Source organism: Prunus mume, linkage group LG2 (genome assembly GCF_029339155.1).
Source record: "Prunus mume cultivar Tortuosa linkage group LG2, ASM2933915v1, whole genome shotgun sequence".
NCBI lineage: Eukaryota > Viridiplantae > Streptophyta > Magnoliopsida > Rosales > Rosaceae > Prunus > Prunus mume.
The window spans coordinates 8,499,418-8,517,879 of NC_142699.1; the positions used below are offsets into that span (position 1 = coordinate 8,499,418).

At 40.9% G+C, this 18,462-nt stretch overlaps 1 pseudogene; it reads left to right on the forward strand.

Moving 5' to 3' along the window:
* Positions 1 to 592: 592 nt before the first annotated feature.
* Positions 593 to 18,462, forward strand: part of LOC148919544 (UPF0481 protein At3g47200-like) — a 28,707-nt pseudogene continuing 10,837 nt past the window's right edge.

Here is an 18,462-nt window from a genome sequence, read left to right on the forward strand (position 1 = left end):
TAAACAAGAGTTTAGTTACCCACAAATAAAACTTAACTCTTCTAGTGAAGGAAAAAAAAACTTGATGATGTGTCACATTCTAAGGAGTTAGATTATTATAATGGTCTAAATTTAGCGAAATACGGGTAAATGTGTAGTCTCTAAGTGCAGAGGCTCATGATCCGGTAGTTGGACATTTGAATTGATCAATGTTGTAACTTTATTCTTTTTTTGTTGTTGATATTCTTTTCTTTAAAGGGAAGCATGAGATCTAAAATGGAGGATATAACAGTTTAATTCTTGTGATATAATATTAGATCTAATGTCAACCATATATAATTGTCAATTCATTTTTCATTATTCGTGTTTTTTTTTCTTCTCATCTCCATTTTCTTTTGTATTCTTCTTCTTTATTTCCTCTTCATCTTCTTACTTCATGTGAACCGTGCACGGTGGTGCACATGTCTTCTTGTGTTCAAATATACACGAGTGTAGGTATGTTATAAATATGTTGTGCGTATATGAATGTTCCCATGGTACGGTTTAGTACCTATTGTGAAGGTAATTAATGAAATATATAACCTTGAAGACGTGTTTATTATGGTGCCAATAATACCCTCATCACTTACAATCAGAACAACACATAATAGAAGTGGAAGGATGCAGCAATGGAGCTCCACATGGCGTAGAAAACCACAAAACCCCAGTAGCAGATTTGAAGCGGCGGTTGGATAGTTTGTCTCGCCGGTCCTCTGATGAGTGCTGTATCTACAGGGTTCCTTTGCGACTACGGGGCAGAAATAACGCTTACACCCCGGAAGTAGTCTCAATAGGCCCAATTCTCCATGACAACAAAGAATTAGAAGCCATGGAAGAGTACAAACAGAGGTACCTACAAAATTTTCTTCATCGGAATAATAAGGTTAGCTTGGAGGATTATGTAGAGAAAATAAAGGCCCAAGAAGATAAACTCCGCGGTTGTTATGGAAACGCTCAGCACTTCAAGAGTAGTAACAAGTTTGTAAGTATCATTCTAGTTGATGCCGCCTTTGTCATTGAGCTATTGTTGAGGTACCATTTTAAAGAATTGCGAGATGATAATGACTGGATATTTAAAAAACCATGGATGTTAACAAATATAGTGCCCGACATGCTTTTGCTCGAAAATCAGCTGCCATTTTTCATTCTTGAGGATCTTTTCGACGCAAGCAAAGTCAGAGTTAAGAATTCTGAGACTGAGAGGCCTTCAATGATTAAGCTCTCTTACCATTTCTTCAAAAATGTAGTGGGTTTACAGAGGTCGGAAGACGAATTGGAGTGGACTGAACCACCTTTACATTTTGTTGATTTTATTAGAACTTTACATGTGCAATATTTGGATACCGGTACCTCAGAAGCTGAAGAACTCCCATGTATACCCAGCGTGACAAAACTACACCAGGCCGGAGTTAAGTTTCGTCCGGAATCAAGCAACGATAAGTTTCGTCCGGAGTCAAGCAACGACTTATTTGCGATACAGTTCCATAATGGAACTCTGAAAATTCCAAAACTAGAAATACATGATGACACAGAGCTTATACCTCAGAAATCTCATTGCCTTTGAACAATGCCATTGCACAGACAATTACTTAAGCGATTATGTTTTCCTCCTGGATAAATTTGTAAACACCGAACAGGATGTAGATTTACTTGTTGAGAGTGAAATTGTTGTAAACACACTAGGTGACAACAATAAGGTTTCTTCTACTATGTGTTTGCCCGTTTTGCGTTTACTCCTATGATGGAAGGGCAAAGTTCCCCACTGCCTTGAGAACCATAGACTGGTCAACAAGTCAGCTTTCTTTGGTGTGCGGCGTGCCACTGCTAGTAATAAAAATTCTAGCAGACTTAGTTTGGAATGGATAACTTGCGCCCCAAGTTACTGATTTCTGCAAACAAACGATTGTGAATTTGGGTGAGGAATATCTCCCAAGTAAGTTCTTTTCTTGCCTCGGACTGGTGAGGACTTTAACAATTTATCTCAGTATAAAGAGGTTGTTCTGGCCAGAATGGTTGATGGAATTTAAATGTTTTTAGCGAACGCCTTTTACAAAACTATAACAATAAATACTCATGCTAGAGAGATGAAGATACTGATTGGAACTCCATTTCATCGAGATGGAAGGTTACATTGAAATGCCCGGCCGGATCGAGACTCTTAAGTAATTGGACCGTTGACAACCTTGACTGCTAAGCTTCAACTATAAATCGATACCAAAGGTTGATTCTGGCGAGCTTCAATGTATCTTAAGCTTTTGTGAAGCTTACGAGTGGCGAATGCGGCTTCTTGATCTGTAAGGCGTAGTGGCGTTCTCGAGGACTTCATGGGCTAGAGACTTGTAAAATTTGTTGAGGTTTTCATGTTTGGGAAAAGCTCAAGCTCTACCTGTCTTGGTTTTTTGCTAAACCAAAATTGTAACGAGAGAAATCTCGTTTTGAATGACTTATTTTCTAAGTCTGAACCTTGGGAATTCTAATCTAAAGCTGGTTTTCACTTGGAATTCAAGTGAGCTTCTGGTTGATTTTGAGTTGTTTGTTTGATTGATGACTTGAGTGTTGGATTGATTGTTGTTGTGTTTTTGTTTTGTTGTTGTGTGTCTTACCCTGTTCACTCATTCTTGTATTTATAGTAAACTGTTTCTTCTCTGGAGTAGGGTGATTGTGTTTATTTATTGGGCGGCAAAGATATCTCCCCCCTTTTTCTCTTCTTTAATGGAAGGAAAAAAAAGGATTTCTTCAGTTTTGGCAGATAGGCTCTCAAATAGGCAATCACTTCCCTGATTTTCTTGAAAAGGAACCTAATCTCTTTCCCAATTTCAACTGCCCCTTGTGATATTTTACCCGTGATGGTTAGTTTGATTCCTTTTCTGGACAGCTCCCTGCTTTCCTACTTATCCCTCTCTTAGATTGTAACTTGCTTATCTTCTTGGGAGAATTACCTTCTCTGAAAAGACAGAAGAAAAATCTCTGAATATATATATGTATGTAAGAGGGATTTGATCTTGTTTTTTCAGAATCAACTTGATGTCATGAACCCTTCAATCACTTCTTCTATGACATTGCCATTGCTGACTTTTATCCCAGAAATGTCACGTGGGATTGTTCCTATTTCGGACTCCCTCTTCCTATTGCCTTGTTTGCTCGATGAGCCTTGGGCTGGTCTCTTACTGGTTTTTTGGGCTTCCATCTTTCTTTGATTTTTTGCAGCTTTATTACAGGCCTAATTTTATTTTTTGGGTGTGTCAATTTTGGCCCAAACAATGCTTAAGTCCTGAATCGTTTTGGAGCAGTTTTGGACTTAAATATTATAATGGCCATTAAATTGGCGCGTGGTAAATTCCCCCGTTTAACGGAAAACAGTAGAAGTACAACAAAGGGACAAACTCAAAGTAAATCTAAAACAAGGGTAATTTTGAAAGGAATCAAAAGATTTTTAATGTAATCTTGTGTCTATCCCGGTCTGTTTATACAGCTTGCGAATCCCACATGGTTGGATAAAACTTTTTAACCATTTGCCATTGATTGGGGCCGTATGAATTTCTCCATCCCTATCCTGCAACCTTTGTATGCCCCCATTCCGAGGGATCGATTGATTATGAAAGGGCCTTCCCATGTAGCGACCATTTTCCATAACCCGACCACATGGGTTCCAGAACCTTTCGGACTATCTCCCTTCTTCAAAACTCTTGTTCTGACTCTCTTGTTGTAGGCCCTTGATCTGACTGTTTTCTGCCGAGTTCGTTGAGAGTGTCAGTGCGCTTGCATCCAATCCCTCAGTTCCGGCATGGCACGGGGTAGTTTTCTCCAACTAAGTCATGTTGGTGAGCAATTACGAGGTGAGCGCTATCTCCATGGCGAGTGCATCATGACCGTAGGTTAACGCATAGAGTCATGCGATCGCTTCTCTTTTGAAGTTCTATATGCCCACAGAGTTTCGGACTTCTCATGCCATTGTTTCGGATTCTTCTCAAGCATTTTCCTGATAATGTTGATGATCACTTTGTTGCTTGATTCCGCCTGTCCATTGGCTTGGGCATAATAAGGAGTGGATTGGAGCGTCGATTTTGAATGCCTCTGCCATGTCCAGCATTTCTCCGGATATGAAGGAGGATCCTCTATCAGTTGTGATTGATTCTGGGATGCCAAATCTTTGGATAATCTGCTCTTCTATGAAAATGATGATCTCTTGAGATGTAGTAGATTTAACACCTTGGCTTCCACCCACTTAGTGAAATAGTGCTGTGGCAACAATGATAAGCGATCTTCTGCTTTGGTGGATAGATCTTACCAATGAGATCCATTGCCCATCCTCTAAAGGGCCATGGTTTTACCACTGGATTCATGGGAACTGATGGAGCCTGCTTTGGACTGGGCCGTGTCTTTGACAAGATTCACACCCCTTGGAATAGTTAATGCAATCTTTCATCATGGTTGGCCGAAGTAGCCATATCTCCTAATTAACCAGCACATTTTTCTCCCACCTTGATGCGCTCCACAGATTCCTTCATGGGTTTCCCCCATAACTTTTATGTATTCTTTCTTTCCGAGGCACCTTAAAAGCACCTCATCCTTGCTCTTTCGGACCAAATCTTCATTCCACATAAGGTAGTTTAAAGCCATGATTCTGACTCTCTTCTCAAATGGCAAAGTTGGATATCGTAGATAGGTCATGATAGGATTTCTCCAATCATCTTCAGTGATTGTGGCGAGTTGACATCTATCTCCATCCCCTGGCCGAGCAGATGGTAGGCTTTTCTTTTCTATCTGATGATTCTTTGTACAGTCTTGGGCATTTATGCGCTGTTGCCACCGGGCCAATTCATTGGCATAAAATTTTCTTCCCTTGGGATATGTTCCCAAGTGGCTTCTCTGAATTCTATCAGAAGATTCCTAGCTGCCACCAAGTAGACAGCCAAAGAAGGGCTTAGGCACTTGTATTCCCCAGCAATTTGTTTTAAAACCAGCATGGAATCTCCCAGAATTTCCACAGATTGATTCCTAGTTCTACCAGTATTTCTAAGCCAATGATTAAGGCCTCATATTCTGCCCTGTTGTTGGTGCATTGGAAATCCAATTGGAAAGAGTAGCAGTGTCTGATTCCAAGTGGTTCTTCCAAGACAATTCCTGCCCCTGAAGTTATATCAGTTTTTGATCCATCAAAGTATAACTTCCAAGGTGCAAGATGAACTGAGTAGATAGGATTGTTGAGGCAGGTGTGAGCTCTGGTTAATAGATCTGCATTTGCTATGTCTAAAGAGTCCATATTTTCAATCTCCTCTCCGGGATGATCTGCTAGGAAGTCTGCCACAGCTTGTCCTTTGACGGCTTTCTGAGGAACATATCTGAAGGCAAATTCTGTCAAGGCCAAGGTCCATTTTCCAATTCTGCCTCTTAGCATTGGTCTTGTTAGCATGTATTTGATCAGATCTGTTTTGGCAATGATATAGATGGTGTATGGCAGCATGTAATGTCTGAGCTTTACAGCAGTGAAGTACAAGGCTAAAGGCAAAGTCTTTCAATTGCAGAATATTTTCTTTCCACTTCTGTTAGAGTTCTGCTTAGGTAATAAACCGCATGTTCCTTTCCTTCCTTGTTATCCTGAACCAACAAACTTCCAATGGATACTTCCGATGCAGATATATAGAGCTTAAGTGGTCTGCCTCTCTTTGGTGGGGACAGAACTGGTGGATTTGAGAGGTAATGCTTGATTTCCTCAAAAGCTTGTTGGTGCTGTTCTTCCCACTTAAAGGTTTGTTCTTGTTTTAATGTTAACAAAGAAGAGAAAGGCTGGATCTTTCCTGCAGAATTGGATATAAATCTCCTTAAAAAATTAATTTTTCCTAAGAGACTTTGCGATTCCTTCTTGTTCCTAGGTGGCAAAGCTTCTATGATGGATTTTGCTTTGTTTTTGTCGATCTCTATGCCTCTTTGGTGGACCAAGAATCCTAGGAAATTTCCCGCTTGAACTCCAAAAACGCACTTCTTTGGGTTCATTTTCAGTTTATGTTGCCTCATTCTTAGGAATGCTCTTCTTAGATTTGTCATGTGGTTTCCCTCCTCTGGTGATTTAATCACAACATCATCAATATAAACTTCCAGGGAATGTCCAATCATATCGTGGAAAACAGAATTCATTGCCCTTTGATAGGTAGCCCCTGCATTTCTCAAGCCAAAAGGCATTACAGTGTATTCAAAAGCACCTATATGCCCTGGACACATGAAGGCTGTCTTGTGGATATCTTCTTCTGCCATCATGATCTGATTGTAACTGCGTTGCCATCCATAAAGGATAGCATCTGGTTGTGGGCAGCTCCATCTACTAGCATATACGCCATTGGCATAGGTACTCATCCTTGGGAGAGGCTTCATTCGAGTTTACGTAATCCATGGTCAGCGCGATTTTCCTTTTAGAACTGGTACAATATTAGCTAGCCAATCAGCATAGATGGCAGGCTGATGAATCCTGCCTTGAGCAGCCTTTCTATTTCTTCTTTGACTTTTAGTTCTGTGTCCATGGACATCTTCTTCTGGCCTGCTTGACCGGAAGGTATCCCTCTTTGATTGGCAGCTTGTGTTCTACCAATTCCCTGTCTAATCCTGGCATCTCATGATAATGCCAAGCAAAACAATCTTTGAACTCTTGTAGAAGTGCAACGAGTTCATTCTTAAGTGGCTCTTTCAATAGTGCGCTGATAAAGGTAGGCCTTGGATCCTCCCCTGTTCCTAAGTTTATTTCCTGCAAAGGATCTTCTACCTCTGGCAGAGAGTCATCCAGTGCGGCTGGTGCAAAATCTAGCACTTCCTCCTGTAGTTCCTCTTCCTCCACTGGCTTTCCGTGCTTTCATGAGTGAATTCGCCATATTGATGGTGGATTCTGCGCAAAAAACTTTCTTTCCTCCCAGTATATCAACAATCTTTTTGTAATGGACCGGATTGTTGCAGCTCGATCCTTTTCTTGTTGATTGGGACTAGACATTAGTGCTATGGAAATTTAGAACAAAAGGTCTGTTCCAATCCTCCAAGGAATTGGTTAGACCTTCTTCAATGAGCCTCTGGGCCGTGACACCATGGGGGCGGCCGTTCTGGTTGACTCCAAAGAAGGTGAAAGGACCAAGGTCATCATGATAATACCTTGCCTCACAACACATGGCAGAAGGTAGAAATGGCCGTGGATCGGCCTCTATTATCTCCATGTAGCCTTCTTCATTCCATAAAGCTAACTGTTGATGAAGAGTGGAAGGAACACATAGACTCTGGTGAATCCAGTCTCTGCCAAGCAATGCATTGTAAGTGGTAGAGGTAGTATCTACCACAAAGAATGCAACCTTCAGCTTCTTGCTTCCTACTAAAACATCCACATCTAGGATCCCAAGGGTTTTGGTGATGCCTCCTGCGAAATTGGTGATGGTTAGGCGGGTTGGAATTAAATCCTTTTCTGTTCTGCCCATTTTGCTCAGCATTCTGTGAGGCAGAAGGTTGATGGCTGCACCTCCATCTACCATAGTTTTGGGAATAGGAACACCCCCAAAGTTTGCTGTTATAAACAAAGTGCGAGGTGGTTTGCCATTTCTTTGGTTGGTTTGGAGAAGCAAAGGCGATCTGTAGCCAACTTGTGGGTTGTTCATACATCCGGGGTATGCATTTGTTGTTACGGCATTTCTTCGCTTCTACCAACTTGCATTCAAAACTTTCTTGGGAAAATCGTCTCGTCGAGTGCTCTTTAGTCCTTCTCGCCCGAACTTTTACGGCGGAATGAACATCATATTGATGCCTAGGTCAAGACACGTAACAAGTCCTCCAGTCGCACCAAGGCCTCGGTTTCCGCATCCAATTCTCCGTCATAATCCATCATTCTCCATCATACTCCTCGTCCATTCTCCTAGTTCTTACATTCCGAGGAGCGCATTACAGTCATCTGTAGATGGTTCATAATCCATTTGCTCCTCTTCATATTCCTCAACCCAGTCTCCTTGCCCTTCTCACGGAATAGGATCGGTTTTTTCTCTGCAGTCGGAGAGTTTTAAGTAGATTTTCTAAGCGGAGGTAGAATGGATAGAAGGTTTCTTTGAGGATTCTGCTTTTTCAACTTCGTGGTTGAGAGATTGCTTGTTACATGCAGGAAATATTTACAGCTCTTTCCCTTTTTGGCGGGATTGGCCTCTGGAAGCACTGTGCGTTTTTCGTTATTGAGAATGTGCGATCTTGTCTCTGAACCCTCCTTCTTTGGGTTCTTATCGGCTCCATTGTTGATGCCACTTTTCGACGAATACCACGCCTTCAATGATGGCCAAAGGTTTATCATACAGGCACTCTTATTGATTTTTCTTCCTTGGGCTTAGTCATTCTTACATTGGATTGGACAGGCCTAGGGTAGTTTCTCTGGCCTTATCACTGGGGCGTGGTTCCGATCCGGTCAAAAACACTTGGGTGGGCGGATCTGTTTTCAGATTACCTCGGCTCGACCTCACACTTGCACTCTTTGCGAGCACTATTCGGTGAAATGGTTGCTTTTGGTCTTTCCATAGTCTCCTTTGAAACTATGCGCTTCTACTGGAGTCGCCTCTATATTACGTGCTTCTTTCGTTACGGCCAATTTAGGTTGACCATATTAACTTGTGGCGGGAAAGGATGCGTGGTGACGGATGGAGGTTTTTACGCTAGCTTGACCTTCCTCATTATCCCTTCTGTATAACATCTCTGAAAACAACACAACTATTGGTAGAATGATTCCAAGAATTGTGCCATCTGCAATCTTGTGCGCCCTTGAGTTCTTGGTTTGGGCATTGTGAGGCGTCTCTATTGCTTTCTGTAGCAACATTTCATCAAACAAAGCATCTACTTTGGTCAGATCGAAAGAATATACTTTGTTCTGCATGGGTTTGTTTGGAGCGAACCCTCCTGTGAATGGTGGCTTTGTAAGGGTTTTACAAGTGATGGGGCCTTTAATTTTGCCATTTCATAGCTGCAACCTCTCTCTCCTCCGATTTCTCTGCATCTTCTTCTGACTCCACTTCAATCATATGTATTAAGGAAGAAGGGGATTTGTAATACGATGCCTTTGGAAGAGTTTCTCTTCTTGTTCCTCTCTGAGCAATTCCTCGTACTTGGCGCTTTATCGCAGTTCTGCGGATCTCCAAACAACATCCCATCAAATCTTTTCCTCAAAGAAATTTTGAGGCGGCCTGAGCCATTTGGATGAAGTGTCTTTCTTCGATGGGGATTTGGCACTTCATTTTGAGCTTCTGAACACTGTTTATAAAGTCTTGGGCAGGTTCATCTTCACTCTGTTTGAGAGCGGCAAGGTCAGCTGATGGTGACTTAATTTGAATCCTGTAATAGTAGTCATGGAAGACGCTCTCCATTTGCTCCCAAGTCTGAATAGAATTTGCTGGCAGGTTAGTGTACCAAGTGAAAGCTTGTCCAAAGAGAGAGTTCCCAAAAAGTCTTAGCTTTAACAGTGGGTTATTCTCTATGGCTATGCATTAGGTGGAAAATCTGCCTACGTGCTCAACTGATGAAGCATGAGGATTCTCTCCGTTGAATAAAGTGAAGTTTGGTACTTTAAAACCTGGGGACAAGGGTATCGATCGATGTAAGGTGGATATGGTTTCCTATAGGTGGGCCTTTCCCCCTCCGGCTTCAGGCTCCATCATTTCCCTGATCATCCTCTGCAATGCCCCCACGTCATTTAGAGCATTAGCGGGGAGGGTTTTGTCCACTGATACATTTGAGCAAATCGTGGTTACGCCCCATATGGTCTAAGCGAACTTCTTCCCTGTGCTCCTCGGCTCTTCCGTCGTGGGTGGTTCCTCAGATTTGCCCCTGCACTTTACGCGTTATTAGCATAAGGATAGTTTCCCCTCTGCCTCTCTTCCTCTTGCGGTGGAGGAATGGATTAGAGTCCATCTTACGGGCTGTAGGGTAATATTCTTTGTGGGCAGAATTTCCATAGGGAGATCTTGTGGGGCCAGCTGGCTGCGGAACAAGTGAGGCTCGCCGATTCTGGGACTTGTCTGGCGCAGGAGCTTCGGCCGTATTGGGGCGGGCGTTCTTAGACGGAAAAACCACTTCCTGTGTCGGCTGGATTTCTCCCGTTACGTATCCGGCTACTGCAAGAGGATTCTCTTGATATGGCCATGCCAATCACGGTGGGGACCATAGGGAAGGTCTAATTCTTTGGACCACCTCATCGAGATTAGGAATTACAGCCATGGCGACCTCCGATCCTTCTGAATACTGTTGACCTGCCATTGCATCATGGCTGTCATATTATTAAGGGTATCTTGGCTCCTTTGTGTTGTGACCTCTTATCGTAACACAGATTCCTGTCAGTTCATCATACAGGCAGTCCTGGACCTCCTGCTCCTGTCTTTGCCATGTCTTTGAATGCCAGGGCATCACTTTCTTCGATTCCAGTCCTTCCCTGAGGGCCACTTGGTTTATTTCCATGTCGTGGTGTGGGTTATGGCTAGAGCTTCCAGTATTCATGGAGTGGTAAAGAACTCAATGAGAAAATGTATACTGAGAAGTCCCACTGGGAGTGCCAAATTGTTTGCCTGTTTTGCGTTTACTCCTATGATGGAAGGGCAAAGTTCCCCACTGCCTTGAGAACCATAGTGGTCAACAAGTCGCTTTCTTTGGTGTCTTGGCGTGCCTTGCTAGTAATAAAATTCTAGCAGACTTAGTTTGGAATGGATAACTTGCGCCCCAAGTTACTGATTTCTGCAAACAAGCGATTGTGAATTTGGGTGAGGAATATCTCCCAAGTAAGTTCTTTTCTTGCCTCAGACTGGTGAGGACTTTAACAATTTATCTCAAGTATAAAGAGGTTGTTCTGGCCGAGTAATGGTTGATGGAATTTAAATTGTTTTAAGCGAGCGCCTTTACAAAACTATAACAATAAATACTCATGCTAGAGATGAAGATCTGATTGGAACTCCATTTCGCCGAGATGGAAGGTTACATTACTGGAAATGCCCGGGACTGGAGGCGCTTTGGTGGACCGTTGACAACCTTGTGCTAAGCTTCAACTATAAATCGATACAAAGGTTGATTCTGGCAGAGCTTCAATGTACCTTAAGCTTTTGTGAAGCTTACGAGGTGGCGAACTACCTTCTTGATCTGTAAGAGGCAGTGGTTCTCGAGGACTTGATGGGCTAGAGACTGCCTGTAAAATTTGTTGAGGTTTTCATGTTTGGGAAAAGCTCAAGCTCTACCTGTCTTGGTTTTTTGCTAAACCAAAATTGTAACGAGAGAAATCTCGTTTTGAATGACTTATTTTCTAAGTCTGAACCTTGGGAATTCTAATCTAAAGCTGGTTTTCACTTGGAATTCAAGTGAGCTTCTGGTTGATTTTGAGTTGTTTGTTTGATTGATGACTTGAGTGTTGGATTGATTGTTGTTGTGTTTTTGTTTTGTTGTTGTGTGTCTTACCCTATTCACTCATTCTTGTATTTATAGTAAACTGTTTCTTCTCTGGAGTAGGGTGATTGTGTTTATTTATTGGGCGGCAAAGATATCTCCCCCCTTTTTCTCTTCTTTAATGGAAGGAAAAAAGAAAGGATTTCTTCAGTTTTGGCAGATAGGCTCTCAAATAGGCAATCACTTCCCTGATTTTCTTGAAAAGGAACCTAATCTCTTTCCCAATTTCAACTGCCCCTTGTGATATTTTACCCGTGATGGTTAGTTTGATTCCTTTTCTGGACAGCTCCCTGCTTTCCTACTTATCCCTCTCTGAGATTGTAACTTGCTTATCTTCTTGGGAGAATTACCTTCTCTGAAAAGACAGAAGAAAAATCTCTGAATATATATATATGTATGTAAGAGGGATTTGATCTTGAGTTTTTTTCAGAATCAACTTGATGTCATGAACCCTTCAATCACTTCTTCTATGACAGTTGCCATTGCTGACTTTTATCCCAGAAATGTCACGTGGGATTGTTCCTATTTCTGGACTCCCTCTTCCTATTGCCTTGTTTGCTCTGATGAGCCTTGGGCTGGTCTCTTCTGGTTTTTTGGGCTTCCATCTTTCTTTGATTTTTTGCAGCTTTATTACAGGCCTAATTTTATTTGTTTGGGTGTGTCAATTTTGGCCCAAACACTATGATTAACCAACTTTGCAAGGGGTTGCTCGGACCAACAAAATTTCTATTTTGGTGGTCTTCTTGACAATCTAAACAAATCTTGCAAAAGTGCGAGGAGCAGATGTTGGCATATTTGAGCCAAAAGTATTTCAACTCACCTGGGCACAGGCAACTTTTTCTCTCTTTGCAGAGGCTACTCTTCCCATACTCAACTGTAATACAAGCAGTGTTCGCTATTATCTCTTTTTGTCGTGTAAGTCTCTCCGTAGCCATTTCCTCCCTATCTTTTTTTCGTGTTTTGTTTTGTTTTGTCACTGTAATACAACAGGCTAGCTTTGTTTTCAATAAAGGTGTGCTATGTGCTTGCTTTAACATAGTGAGATTCATGCAAGTGTGTAAAACTGTTGCTAATAAGAGCTGTACAATTATTTTCTAAATGCAAGTGTGTAAAACTGTTACAGCAGGGAATAATCTAACAATATGGAAAGGAAAATCGGTAGACACTGAAGTGATCGACAGTGCACTAGGCTTGTTGCTTAGGTCTTCACAACCTAAGCTAATGAGTTGAAATATGTAACCCGTCAAATTTTTGTTCAGTTTTTCACATTTAATTTTTCAAAATAATCAGTTTCTCCAATATTTCCCTAATAAATATCAGTACATGGATTTAGAAAGTTGGCTTACATAAAAATATGGATATATTATTTTCATAAATGTCAGTTTTTCATATATACATACGTAGAAAACTTGCTTGCAAACTTAAGGTTTTCTTTCTTTGAGATGAGAGCATCCACAATGGGCTCCCTAAACCACCTCCTTAGACAAATTTTAGAGAGGAATTGTAAAAATACAACTCCAACCATGCTCTCTATCCACCTCCTAAAATAAGGAGACCTCTAGGAGCTCCTAAACTTGAGGAGAGAGAAAGGACTCCTAGTGGCTTCCTATAATTTAATGCTGCTTTATTTAATGAGTATTTCAAACCTTTATTTAATGCTAACTATTTTTTATTTTATTTTTTAATACAGATGGACCAATAAAAAAAGAGTTATGACATTTATGACTCCCTAAACTAGAGAGCACGATTGAAGTTTAAATTTTATAGAGAGCTTCTAAAATAACTTTTATATATTTTTAGCTAAAATTTAACTTAAAAATAGAGAGCATGATTGTGGATGCTCACTAGATCGAAAATCTAAAATGGCTCGGACAAAAAAAAAAAAAATTGAACGTAGGAGCCATTCAATTCCTAATTATTTTACAAGTCAAACTTGACCCCAAGTCCATGCTCTGCCTCTGCATTCAACTCATGGCCCAGCAAAAAGATAAGGTATATAGCTAGAAGACATTAATTCAATCTAGCAAAACTGTTAATGTATGCATTTTGAGTTTTTCTTTTGGCTTCCCTTGACAATCTTGTAATAGGATTTTTATTGTTTTTATCAAACTCAAGTTTAGATTAAGAATAGCTTTTCTAGGTGTTCTTAACTAACAACTATCCTATGGAGGTTCAAGCAAATTGACAAAGGTAAATTGTGCATTGCATCACATTGCATTAAATTGATTTCATAAAATGATGACTAGTCATTTGTTTCTCGTATGACCACTACTACGTTTTACAATTTGCGCGACGAAGACAAATTCGTCGCATAAAATGCACTATGTCGACGGGAAAAAATATTCGTCGCGCATACCACTGAAAACTTGTGCGACAAAAACATGTCGTCACGCAAAATGTCTTAGCGCGACACAAAATGCCTTAGCGCAAAGGGAAGAAAAAAAGCCGGGTATTCTTTTTGGCGCGAAACACTTGTGCGATGATATTATCATCGAGTAAGAAAACCTAGCGCGACGGTTCAAAATTTTGTCTCGCAAAGGTGGACAGAAAACAGTGGGTCCCGTTATTTACGGCAAAAACTTGTGCGGCGACACTTTTCGTCGCAAATGACAACTTAGCGCGACGACATTAATTATCGTCGCGTAAGAAAACGAGGGATTTTTTTGGCGCCAAAATACTTGCATGGGATATTTTTGTTTGCGTGACGAAAGTTTGAGTTTGCGCGATGAAATATTGAGTTTGCGCGACGGAATGTTGTTTTTGCGCGACGATAGTTAAATTTGCGTGTCGAAAGTTTGTGCGACAAACAGTATCATGCGTCGCACAAAAGTTTGATGTCGACACGTGATTGCGCGACGAAAATGTTGTTTTGTGCGACGAAAAAGTGGTTTTTCGCAACGGCAGTTTGCGCGACGAATTCCGTGCTTTGTCGCGCAAAGTCCTTCTTCTTCATATTAGAATTCTGCCATTGCAGAGGTAGAATGCAAAAAAAATAACATTCCGCCTCTCTCAACCTCTCTGCCACTGCCTCTACTGGGAATTTAATACGTTCATTGGGTAAGTATTTTTTGTCGTTAATTTAAAAGTATTAATGTAAATTCGTACTAACGTTATTAATTTTGTTCTCGTTAGGGATATTTGTAATTAGCGATTGGTGGAGAACGATTGAGAAGGTATTTTATTCGTTTTATATTTTAAAAATGTTAAAGTTAGTATGTTGTGTTTATATTTTTTTTGTGAAGTTCTATTTATATTATGTTGTTAAATTGTACGTCACGTAACACAATATGTTGTGATGTACGACGTTAATTGAAATTAACTTCGTACTTTTATTTTTATGTTTAGTAACAGTTAGTTTCCCGTTTGAGATTAGTTGGATTTCGTGCATGGATGCGTAAAGCATGATTGCGGTCCAATTAATTCTTGAATTGTCCCATTATTTGGACAGTTTGGTAATGTATAGTGTTGTCACGTAATCTACGGCTATAGGATTAGGAATCAATTGTGGAGATTTCGGTGTCATCTCGGTACGTTCTTCGGGTGGTACGTAGGTATTTATACCTATGCCCACCTCAAGAACTATGTCGAGATGTTGCCGAAATTCATCCACGTCGAAATCTAATCTTATGTAGTCGTAGGCTACGTGACAGGCCTATGCATTCCCAAATGGGATAGAGCCCTTACCCGAGGCATAAGGTGACATTATAACTTCGTATGAAGTTATTGTGATTGTTGTGTTGTGATTGTGGTTTCAGGAATTATGAGCATAAGGTGGATACATAACCCGAATAGATGCACGGACGAATACTTGGATGGAATTGAGGATTTTATTGAGTTTGCACATAGACACAACGCGGGTGCAACTAGAATCCGTTGTCCTTGTAGGAGGTGTAATAACACGTTGTGCGAGACAATTGAAAATGTTGGATTTCATTTAGTAAGGAATGGAATGATTGAGAGATATAGCATTTGGAACCTTCACGGGGAACAATTAGACCATGCTTCGTCTTCAAATGCCACAAGAGTGGACAATGTTGAACCTATTTTAGATCCTAATGATCAAGTCATGGATATTATACAGGATGCTTTTCCATTTGCATCGACCAACATCAATCAGGAAGGGGAAGATGACGTGCCTAAACCAATAGACAGTGCAGAGTTTGAACAATATGAAAAACTATTAAAAAATGTCAACCAAGAGTTATACCCGGGGTGCAAGAGCTTTTCCGTTCTCACGGCCATTGTGGAGCTAATGCACGGGAAAATAAAGTATAGTATGTCGAACCTGTGTTTTGATTACTTTTTGGGGGTTTTCAAGAGAATGTGTTGAATGGTCTTGGATTGGGTTATTAAAAAATTCATGCTGGCAAAAACAATTGCATGTTATTCTACAAAGAGCATGAAACGTTGGATATATGCCCTGTATGCAATGAGTTGAGGTTCAAAATGACATCTCATAATCGAATGACTAAAATCCCACAAAAAGTCATGCGTTATCAGTCCCTGAAACCTAGGTTGCAGCGATTGTATATGTCGACGCATACTGGCACAGACATGAGATGACAAAGGAAAAACGGGTAGACGATGATGTGATGCGGCATCCTGTAGATGGGGAGGCATGGAAAGAGTTCGATCGAACGTTCCCCGATTTTGCTACTGATCCCCGAAATGTTAGATTGGGACTTGCCACTGACGAATTCAATTCGTATGGGGTTCTAAACTAACACCACAACACTTGGCCGATTTTCGTATTCCCATATAATTTGCTGCCTTGGAAATGCATAAAAAAAGAAAACATGATGATGATTGTTTTGATAACTGAGGATCCTGACAGGTCAATCGATGTTTACTTAAGACCGCTAGTTGATGAGTGAATGATTTACAGGAAGATGTTCACTTTGGGCAGCATTATGTGGACTATGAATGACTTTTCAGCATATGCAATGGTTTACTGGGTGGAGCACAAAGGGTTATATGACATGTCCTGTATGCAAGGAAGATGTAACTTCTGGTTGGCACGCTGGAAAAGTTTGTTACCTTGGTCATCGGAGATGGTCGCCATGGGACTACAAGTGACGGGAAAAAGACAAAGAGTTCGACAGGAACACAGAGCATCGCCTCGGACCTAGAGAATGGTCCGTGATGAGATCTTGGAACAGCTGAACCGTTTGGATTTTGCTGCGTTCGGGAAAAAACACGTCAGACTGACCTTCTACACATATGAACTGGACGCACAAGCCTATGTTTTTTGAGCTCCCATATTGGTCGAAACTCCAATTGAGGCACAATCTAGATTTGATGCATGTTGAGAAAAATGTATTCGACACATTGGTGGGCACGATTCTAGATATTGAGGGCAACACAAAGAACACAATCAAAGCTCGTCTTGAATTGGAAAGAATGGGCATACGAAGGGGTTTATGGATGAATAGGGACAATGATAAAGCTAGAAGGGATCTTGCATTCTTTTCTATGAAACCAAATGACAAAAAAGAGTTTCTAAAGTTTGTATCGTCTGTAAAGTTTCCTGATGGGTATGCTTCTAATATCGCACGTTGCGTGAATGTTGATGGGGGTAAATTTACTGGACTTAAGAGCCATGACTGCCATGTGTTTATGCAACACCTACTTGTTGTGGGTATTCGACACCTATTGCCGGAAGATGTAGTGAAGCCAATCATGTTGTTGTCCAGATTTTTTTCCCAACTGACTGCAAAAACATTGCGAAAGACAGACATGTTTCAGTTGCGCTATGACATTGTCCAAGTCCTATGCAAGTTTGTGATGATATTCCCTCTAGCTTTCTTCACAAGTACGATGCACGTGATGGTTCACTTGCCAGAAGAGGCATTGCTTGCTGGTCCTGTCAACTATCACTGGATGTATCCAATAGAAAGGTATATATAATCTTTATCGTTTGTGTACGCATCATTATGACAGGCTTGCTAATTTGTATCATATCGTTTTATTTTGACAGGCTTCTCGGAGAGCTGAAAAAGTGTACGCATAGCAAGCTCGAAGGATCAATTATAGAGGCTTGGGTTCAATATGAGTCGCTTACTTTCTGTGGAATGTATTTAAAAGATGTGGAGACAGCTTTCAATCGTCCTCAGCGCAATAATGATGAAGGTATGAGAAATTAAAAACTTTCTATTTTTGCCTAAAGCGCACGACCCTTTGGAGATCCTGGACGAGGAGAGTCGTTTTCTAGAAATGACATAGAGATAGCGCATTGGTTCGTACTAAAAAATTGTGATGAGATAATGGCATACTTAGATGAGCATGAAGAGATGATGAAGCGAGAACATCGGTCACATTTGGTTGCCTAGAAACACCGTGAATTGTTTCCACAATGGTTTTTGGATTCTGTAAGTTATAAGTGTTTTGTATTTGACAATTATAAATTGTAGTATTTAATTTTGTTAGACTAACATGTGAATGGTTTTGTATAATATTAGGTGAATAAATTGAAATCATTGAATTCCTCCACTTACAGTGATGAGTTATATAACTTGGCGTTCGGCCCGATTCGAGCTGAATTGTTCTCGGGTTGTAATGTTAACGGCATCAAATTTTTGGGGGCTGCACGAGATGACAAGTTGTGTACGCAAAACAGCGGTGTCCATGTCCCAGGTGGAGGCGAAAGTACGGACATTGATTTCTATGGCAAACTCACAACTGTCGTGCAATTGCTTTACAAAGATCGATACCAAGGGATCCTGTTTAAGTGTAAATGGTTTGATACCAACCCAAATAGGTTGGGATGTGTTAAAATCGACCATGGCGTACTATCTGTGAACATTAACAGAACTTGGTATGATGATGACCCTTACATTTTTGGCAAACATGGCAACACAAATTGTGTATCTAGATGACCCTAAAGCCGGGAGCGGTTGGAAAGTTGTTCAGAAGATGGATCATAGGAACGTGTATGATATACCAGAACTAGACCCAACTGACAACGACGTCGACAATGTGGCTAACCAACGTTTAGAATCTTCAATGGAAAATGATGCGGAAACA